This window comes from Vombatus ursinus, unplaced genomic scaffold, assembly GCF_900497805.2.
Source record: "Vombatus ursinus unplaced genomic scaffold, bare-nosed wombat genome assembly UNPS02014793.1, whole genome shotgun sequence".
NCBI classification, from domain to species: Eukaryota; Metazoa; Chordata; class Mammalia; order Diprotodontia; family Vombatidae; genus Vombatus; species Vombatus ursinus.
The window spans coordinates 6,333,068-6,343,040 of record NW_020954571.1 but is presented as its reverse complement, the minus strand read 5'-3'; the positions used below and the strand labels follow the sequence as shown (position 1 = coordinate 6,343,040).

Below are 9,973 nucleotides of genomic sequence, written 5' to 3'. Positions count from 1 at the left end.
ATTGGTACAACTGATTTAAAGGTATATATCGTTTTAGGCACAGTTCCAAATTACTTTCCAGGATGGCTGGACCAATTCATAGCTCCAACAACAATGCATTACCATCACTGTTTTCTTATGACTCCTCCAACAACTGTCTTTTTTCTTTTTGTCATTTCTGCCAACCTGATGGGTACGAGGTAGAACTTCAGAGAGTTTCTTTAGTTTACGTTTTGTTAATTAGTAATTTGGAGAATTTTTTCATATACTTATTAATAGCTTTAATATCTTCATCTGAAAATTGTCCATACATATCCTCTGATCATTTGTCAATTGGGGAATGACTCATTCTCATGAATTAGATTCCATTACTTATATATGAGTAGCAAAATAGAAATCAGAGAAAGTATACATATGAAAATATATACCAGACAATGCAGAGTGAAGGAACTCTTCCTTTGGGAGCAAGGTAATTCAACTCAACGGAGAGAGAGACAGTCCTAAATTTTACCCAAGGGGATGTTCCCTGAAGCATCTAGTGTAACTAGCTGGGGTTAGGAACATGATGGAGACTGATAGCTCCTCTCATGTCTTCCCAGAATCTTTTTCATCAGCAACCTGAAGTGGGTTTAGCATCTTCCATCTTCTCTTTTAAAACTGAAAGCCAGAAATGCCTTTAAAGACTCAAAGCCTGAAGAGAACTGAAGAGCTTTCTTTTCATTCTCTCTCCTTTTCTCACCAACTCTGCCCCATCCTTCACCAGAAGTGGGTATTAATCTTCACCAATGAGGATAGAGTCCCATACCAAATGGCTTTGGCCCCGGGGTTACATTCCTCCCCTGGGTCCAAACTCTTTTCAGTCCCTTGCAAAAATTATCTGGAACAAGTCCCAAACTCTTAAATATATAGTATAAACATAATCATCAGCACTTTAAAACAACAAGGATAGTTTTCCTGGTATCCCAAGTAATCAACCTTTAGTACTATTGAAACTGAAATAAAACAAATGCACATTAACAGTACATGTGGCAGACATGGCACTACGCAGAGCATCTCCTGGGTGGATACCACAGTGACAACATGCCTAACTACATTCAGGAATACAACAGGCACATTTCAAAAGTACATGTGTATCCATAGTACACAGCAATCAATCAAAAGCAACAAGCATGACTAATGAAGCAAAGCTAACTAGCTGCAACAATAACTATTAATAAGCCTATATAAATACAACTTAACTATAAGCATTAACAAACATTGCTATAGCATGAACAGCACAAAACAGTCAAAAGAACATAACAGAATTTTTTTTGTTTTTGAGAAAAAAAATTTTTCAACAAGTATACACAAACATGAAATGGTTCACATGTATAGCAGGAAATATAAATAATTATATGCGAGGTACTTTTCATGTGGGCAATCTCTAGTATTGTCATCTCGAGACTTGTGTAACTGTATCTTCAAATTTACCTGTACATCATAATTTAGCCTAGTGACTGATCTAAATAGGTCTAATTATGGCCAATCTCTGTGAACTCCCTTTTCTCTCCTCTTCCTCATCTCCTTCTGCACCTCCTGCCACTCTCTCCTCCTTCACTCCTTTCTCACTTGCTGAAGAAGCCATACTCCTTACCAAGGCTAACCTGTTCAAATGATCCCATTCCATCCCTTCTCTTCAACATATTCTTACCCCTGCTATCTCCATTCTTTCACTTATTTTCAATATCTCCCTGTCTACTGGCTCCTTTCCTATTGCCTACAAACATGCCCATGTCTCCCCCATTCTGAAAAAAAACCCCTAACTTATTCCTTATATCGCTGCTGTCATCCTTTATTAGAACTAAAACTTTGATTTAACTGAACTATCACTCCATTTTCAGTCCCTTTAACTATCAATCAAAGTTGCTATTGGTTTAATTCATCATTTTCTTCTTTACATAAAATCTTGAACTTCCAGTTTAAATTGGGGCTTCCTGTCATCAGCTTGTTTTCATAGTAAGGGAAACATAATCCCTCAAACACCCAGGTTTAAGATGATGCAAATCAGCCTAACAGTCCTCTGTTTTGTGAACAGCTTACTTCATGCAAAACCCGGTTACATAAATAAATGAGCCAGTAGGTATTGGGAGGAGGGGGAAGGGGGAGAGGAAAAAAGAGGAGGTCTAAGAATGAGGAAAAGGAAGATATTTGCCAAAGTGTGAGACTTTAAGTGTGCAGCAGCTAAACTTTCTGCAAGAACTTTTTCCCTTTAATTCCTGTTTCATAGGACAAAGTGAAGACTTTCTAGGGATTAATAGAAACTCTTTATGTTATCAAACACATCTATAGCTCTGCATTTCACACTTACGGTTGAGAAAAGATGCATTTCTTTCATTCTTTCTTTCACCACCAGGTGGCCTCACAAACAGTTCCTAGGAAATAGTGTGATATTACCAGACCAAAACCCCTGCAAAGCCATTATGTATCTGCTCCCTAAGGTAGAGCAGAGGATCACCCTATACTAAGACAGAAGAATGTTTGCCTTTAGGAATAGACATCTTACTACTTTTGTGCACTTGAGTTTAGAAATTTTTATATATAAGGTTTCTTCTTAAGAGTGATATCTTTCACAGAGTAATATTTTTTTTAATAGTCTGGAAGAGAGCGTGAGGCTGATGACTTTGTGCAACTCTGTCTCATTTAAATCCAATGCAAGTCAAAACATCACCCTGTAATGTCATTGGTCCTCTTCGAAAACAAAGGACAAATAACAACAATAATCAAAACCGATTACAAATTGTTGAATCACGGGACCTTAGAACATAAACTGTCAGTTAAAAAGGACCTTAGGACATAAAATATTAGAGCAGGAAGGGATCTTAGAACATAGAATGTCAAAAATGGAAAGAATCTTAGAACCAAAAATGTCAAAGATGGAAGATCTCTTAGAAGACAGATTGTCAGAGCTTGTGGGGCTTTAAAATAGAATGGGAGAGCTGAAAAGAACCTCAGGTATCATCTACATTAGGGTTTTCATATTTGAACTTGTTTTTAAAAATATTTTTAGTTTTTGCACAAACAAAGTCAATGCGACCAAGATTAGAAGGAAAGCAGAAAGCTGGGAAATAATTTTTACTGCCAGTGTTTCCAATAAAGACCTCATTTCTAAAATATATAGAGAACTGAATCAAATTGATAAGAATACAAGTCATTCCCCAATTGATAAATGGTCAAAGAATATGAACAGGTAGTTTTCAGATGAGGAAATTAAAGCTATCTATAATCATATGAAAAAAATGCTCTAAATCACTATTGATTAGAGAAATGCAAATTAAAACAACTCTGAAGTACCACCTCATACATATCCAATTGGCTAACATGACAAAAAAGAAAAATGATAAATGTTGGAGAAGATGTAAAGGAAATTGGAACACTAGTGCATTGTTGGTAGAGTTGTGAACTGATCCAACCATTCTGGAAAGCAAGTTGGAACTATGCCCAAAGGGCAATAAAACTGTCCATACCCTTTTATCCAGCAATACCACTATTAGGTCTATATCCCAAAGAGATCATAAAAAAGGGAAAAGGACCCACGTGGGCAAAAATATTTATAGCAGCTCTTTTTGTGGTGGCCAAGAATTAGAAATTGAGGGGATGCCCATCAATTGAGGAATGGCTGAACAAGTTGTGTTATAACTATTGTGTTATAAGAAATGCTGAGCAGGTAGATTTCAGAAAAACCTGGAAAGACTTACATGAACTGATGCTGAGTGAAGTGAGCAGAACTAGGAGAACACTGTACACAGTAACAGCAACATTGCTCAACGATCAACTTTCATAGAGTTAGCTCTTCTCAGCAATACAATGATCTAAGATAATTCCAAAAGACTCATAATGGAAACTGCTATTCACATCCCAGAGAAAGAACTATAAAGGCTGAATACAGATCAAAGCATACTATTTTCTTTTCTTTTCTTTTTTTCTTTCTTTCTTGTGGTTTTTCTCTTTTGTTCTGATTCTTCTTTCACAACATGACTAATGTGAAAATATGTTGAATATGATCGTACTGCTCTCTTGGAGAGGGAGGAAGGGACAGGAGGGAGAAAAAATTGGAACTCAAAATCTTATAAATGTGAATGTTGAAAGCTGTCTTTACATGTAATTGGAAAAAATACTATTAACTGAGGAAAATATTTTTATAACTATTTCAATATAATGGCTTCCTTTGAAATCTTAGGTATTTTATTTTATGCTTTTAAGAGCATTATTCTGAGAAAAGGTCCACAAGTTTCACCAGACTGCCAGAGGAGTCCATGACACAAAAAAATTAAGAACCTCTGATCAAATCCAATCTTTTTTCTTCCTGCCCATTCTGTAAGTAAGGGAACTGAGGATCAGAAAGGGAATGCAATTTGCCCATGTTAGCAGGCAAGCTAGAGGTAGGATCTAGAGCTTGTGACTCCCATTTTCCAGAGGATTTTTTTTTTGTAAAACTATAATAGTTCACATATTTAATGGCAGCATTGTTATATTTGTGTGATTAAAAAGGAAAAGAACTAATTTCCCAGTAAGAAAGAGAAGCATTATGTTAGTTTTCTATATTAAAACAAGTTTGATGCAAAGTCCTTTTTTTTTTCTTTTAAAGTTGTATTCAGTTTGTCACTCCTCAGGACTTTCTTTTTAAATAACTTTCAGGAACTCAAGCAAACAGGGTGGCTTGCTGCTGCTAAAAGGGGCTGAGGACTAGGAATGAGAATTCCGTTTCTTAAGTCCTGGAAAGTTTTGATAAGCAAATACAGCCTGAGCTCTCTCTCTCCATTGGCTGTTTCTTCACCGCCAGATTTTGACACAAATAATCAGATTGAAAAATCAGGGAGGGGAACAGTAGAAAAAAAAAAGGAGAAGTATCTATTTGAGCAGAGAGTAACAAAGTTGACAGAGTGGAAGAACGTTACCCAAAGAGAATGCTGTAAAAATCCTTTTATACACATTGTCTTTCTGGCAAGAACTGAAGTCATAACGTGAAGAGAGTGAACCTCTAACTCCCAAACAGGTGAATGATTTAAAAGTTGATTTCATGGATTTTTGATTTGCATGTCTAACTTAGATTTTTTTTCAGTAGTAGTAGTAATGTAGCTCATCTTGCAGTTCTACAAGAAACTCAGGGAAAACTATATGGCCTTTAAAAGATTATGGATTATGTTTAGAAAGATATTAGCTAGGTCTGAAATGCTACATGTTTTTATGCTGTGGTGTAATGGTAAGAGACTGGGAATTAGACAAGGTTTATAGTGTAAGCTCTGATTCTAATTTGCTGTATGACCTGGTGCAGATCACTTAACCTCTCTGGGACTGAATTTCCCAATCCATAAAATAAAGATATTTTACTTAGTAATCTCTTAAGTCCCTACTAGCTCTAAAATTCTAAGTCTATATAATTTGGGACAATAGAAAGAGCACTAGCTCTGGAGTCAGAAACTTTTTCTCAAATTCCTCTGATGTTTACTGCCAGTATGCTCAGGGGCCATTTAGCCTCTCTGGTCCTCAGTTTCTTCATCTATATGTATGTGAATTCAATGGCTGGTAACATGCCTTCCAGCTCTAAATCTATGATCCTTTGATTTGATCCTATGCTGTCCCTTCCAGTCTCTTGATTTATGATACTATGATTCATGGATAACCAAACTACAAAATCTCTTTATGGATACTATTCATATTAAAATATGTTATATGAACCTATTTACCTTCACGGACAGATACATTTACACACATGCTAACACTCTCCATTAGACTTCTTTTAAAAGATGGGTTGTTTCATTCTCTGTAATTGTATTCCCAGCACCTTGCCTGTTGTTTGGCACATAGCAACAGGTGCTTAATAAATGCTTATTGAATGATCAGCTGATGTTTATCAACTAATGTGTACTAAGCTGGAAGCCAGAAGATCAGGATTTTAGTTCCAGCTTTGCCATTGTCTTTGAGCAAGACACCCCACCTTTCTATGGCTGTTTCCTGAGCTATAGCATGAGGGCACCGAACTAAATGATTTCTAAGATCTATTCCAGTTTTAACATCCTGTGATTCTGTCCTAATCCCACAAATGTTCATGGCACAACTACAATGTGTAAATTCACACACCTTTGTGTTGTTCCATATACTAACAGACACTTAAAAGTTCCACACAGAAGTCTGTTTCTGCAGAACTTGTAGAGACCACTAACATCCAACACCTGATCTCCTGACCCTCTGGTGAACAAGGGAGATACTTTCTTAATGTGTTGCATAGTCATGGAGGTGACCAAGTCTGCTTTCCCTGTGATCTTCACAATTTTTCAGCCTTCCTTTCAGAAAAAGCATAGAGATGTGTGCAGTCTTTGGGAATGAGAGGATAGAGATCACTTTAGATCCACTTCTATCTAGCCTAATGACCATATTTATGGGTATAAATAACTCACGGGGTTGGAACTGACCACCACCACTCTCACCTACAAAGGAAGGGCAGCTGGCTTCAAAAGATTTCAGAGCTGGTGCCTCCAATGAAACTTCAATGGCTTCTGAGGTTTTATAGCCAGTTTAAAGTTTGATTGATTCATTTTTCTAAACTGCTTTTCTAAGAAATGTGCTGCATTCCCTAGAGAAGTTGAAGACAAGTCTGTTTATGATAAGAGCAGCATAAAATTCTGTGGACCACCCTTTCTAGCTTTTCCTGGGTAGGTATGCTTCAATATAATTTGCAGGAGCTTTGCTGCGTGTGGCATAGTGTGCAAAGTGCTTCATGTTAGCTCTTAACTGGAACAAAAGAAAGGTTTGCCCCAGTTCAGCCTAGATCAGGGGTTCTCAACCCTTTTTGTGTCACAGATCTTTTTGGTAGTCTGATGAAGCCTAAAGACTCCTTTTAGAATAATTACAAAAGAAACCAATGATATCAAAATGCAGTTCTCAAAATATTTTTCCCATTCAACTTCACAAACCCCACAGAAATCTATCTATAGGCCTCTTAAACTTCTTAGTGGGAGTGAGGGAGAGGAATCTATGAACCCCACTTTAAGAACCCCTGGCCTAGAAGGTGGTGGTATTTTTCTTTCTTTCTTTCTTCTTTCTTTTTCTTTCCTTCTTTCTTTCTTTCTTTCCTTCTTTCTTCCTTCATTCCTTCCTTCCTTTCTTTCTTTTTCTTTCTTTCTTTCTTTCTTTCTTTCTTTCTTTCTTTCTTTCTTTCTTTCTTTCTTCCTTCCTTCCATTTTTCTTTCACTACAGTAATGATTTTTTTTAAACTATAGGAACCACTTAGATATCCAAAGGCTATATTTTCCATCCTGTATGCTTTAGATATGCAACACATTTTTGGAGTTTAGCAACAGATTATTACTAGCTCTTCCAAATTCTGTAGATCTACTCAAAAAGTGACATACTATTCTAACTTCTACAGCTAAAGGTAGACACAGGCATATCACAGAGTCTTTTCAAAAAGCTTATCACTGGAGAGCTTGAACACGGTCTTTAAACCCAAAGGAAGTCAAAATAGTCCCATGTTACTGACCCTGGGAAAATACTGTGAGAATTACCCAATACTCCCTAAAAGGGAACCCCAAAATATGAGTTTCTTTGTTAAGGTGGTTCTGTCACATGAGGACGCAGACTCATAGACTTTTTGAATTGGAAAGGACCTCAGCGATCAGCTAGCCCAATCTTCTCATTTTACAGAGGGAAAACAGTACCATAGATTAGAAATGACACCCCTCAAACTCATAAGATCATAGATAAAGGGTTGGAATGGATCTTAGAGATCCTCTAGTCAAATCCCTTCATTTTACAAATAAGGAAACTGAGGCCCAGAGAGGCTAAATGACTTATCCAAGGTCACACAAGTGACAGAACTGGGATTTGAACCCCAGCCCCTGAACTCCAATTAAATGTCCTTTCTACTACTTTCTGCTGCCTCCTCAAGTCAATTGCATTCGAAGGTTCTTACACTGATGATGTGTGATATGCCACCCACCTCAGTTCTCTGGCCTAAATAGAAAGTGTCCTTGTATAACAAATCACAAGGTTTAGTTTACCTTTGTCCACAACAGAAATTGTACTATAATGCATCCAAGACCAAATGACACTCTATATCAAAACAAAATGCTAGATATTTTTACAGAAGCACCAAACGTCATACTAATTCAGGATCAGGGGCTGATATCTGTGGAATAGAGGTTTTCTGAAGAGATGTTAACAGTGGTTGACTTTCCGGACACCTGATAAGATCAAATTACTTGCTTTATGAAGAAATCGGTGCATTCTTTCACAATCCGTGCCCTCAGATCTATGCCAGGATAGATCCGTGTGAATCAGAACTATGTTACTGGCTATTTAGTTGTTAATTAACTGCATTATGGATGATTAGTTCCTGTTTTTTTGTGTGGTGGTGAGATGGAGGGGAAGGTTATAGAGCAAAGGGAAGTTCCTTTCAAGTATTTCTCAGTATATGTGTACATAGGGCTTAGTCTAACTTGGGGTCCCTTGTATCATTAATTTTAGTTTTGCAGTTCTTATAAAAAGAATCAAATGGGGGGGGGGGTGTGCAGCTAAGTGGTGCAGTGGATAGAGCACTGGCCCTGAAGTCAGGAAGACCTGAGTTCAAATCTGGTCTCAGACCAAACACTTGACACGTACTAGCTGTGTGACCTTGAGCAAGTCACTTAACCCCAACTGCCTTATAAAAAATAAAAAAATTTTTAAAAAAAAGAATCAAACGGGGAAGAAAGGGGCATCAAATTTTTGTTTGTTTTCGTTTTGACTCCATAGTCCTTTCCCCTCCTCCACTGAACCTTCTCTGGTAATAAATAAAAATAGTTCAGCTGTTATAGCTAACCCAATTGTTGCATTGCCTGAGTTCAACAAACACATTCTATATCCATGGTCTCTCTCTTCGTTACCACAGAGAAACTAAAGAGGATTTTTCATTTGTTCTCAGGATGTGAGATTGGTCATTACCATTAATTCATATTCTGCCATTTTATACTTTTGCTTTCATCTGTGTGATTGATGATACAGGGGATCACATTATTGTGAGTATGTGTGGTTCTCCTAGTTCTACTTACTTTACTCTGCATCAGTTCCTATAAATATCCCCAGGTTTTTCTGGATTCATCATCTCTGTCATTTTTTTATGGCACAATAATATTTCATTTTATTCATATGCCGTAATTTTTCCAGACACCCCTCAATCAATGAGTTCCCATTTTATTTTCAGGTTGTTTTTCTTTTCTACCATAAAAAGTACTGCCATGAAGATTTTAGTATATACGTGGCCTTTCTGTCTGGATTGGCTGTTATGAGACCTGGTTCCATTACTAACTATGGTGTGACTTTGGGCAAGTCTTCTCTGGGCCTCAGTTTATTCAATTATAAAATGAGTAGGTTGGACTAGATGAAATCTAAAGTTACTTTTAGCTCTGAAATTCTATAAAGGAGACCAGGACATCTACAATCTAAATGGGGAGCCCTATTATCTCATCTGCCTTTCCTCCTGGAAAGGGAGAGATTTCCATCACCACCACCACCCATATGTGTATATTTAGTTTTAAGGAAAGAGTTAAAAGAGATCAGGTGATCTCAGGAGAATTTGATTTGGCCATGCTGGGTTTATCATTGGTAAATGGAAGGGGTCCTGTGTGATCCAAAACTTGAAAAATCACCAGGATGCCCCTGCCCTATGGTTTTGGTGAGGTTCCTCATTATTTCCTGCCTTAAGCCATTGAGTGGTATTTCTCTGTGGCTTTGGAAGGATAGTTATGTTGAGCCCCAGATGCGATGTGCACCCCGAAGGTAAAATCATGGGCATTTTCCCAAGTGCTTCAATGGGTGAAATAGAAGTATGATGAATTGATGAATTGTCCTACCCCTACCCCCAGCCCACCCTGAACCAATTCTAATGTTCCCCCTTAGGATACCCCTTCCCATTTCTCTCTCTCTCTCTTTCTCACACACACACACACACACACACACACACACACACACACACACACAC

At 37.5% G+C, this 9,973-nt stretch overlaps 1 protein-coding gene across 1 annotated transcript in view; it reads left to right on the top strand.

The window, feature by feature from the left end:
- Positions 1-4,919: 4,919 nt before the first annotated feature.
- Positions 4,920-9,973, top strand: part of GFI1B (growth factor independent 1B transcriptional repressor) — a 17,546-nt gene continuing 12,492 nt past the window's right edge. The window contains exon 1 of the mRNA XM_027869760.1: positions 4,920-5,011. The gene's annotated coding sequence lies outside the window, so the exon portion shown is untranslated. The remainder of the gene's footprint in view (positions 5,012-9,973) is intronic.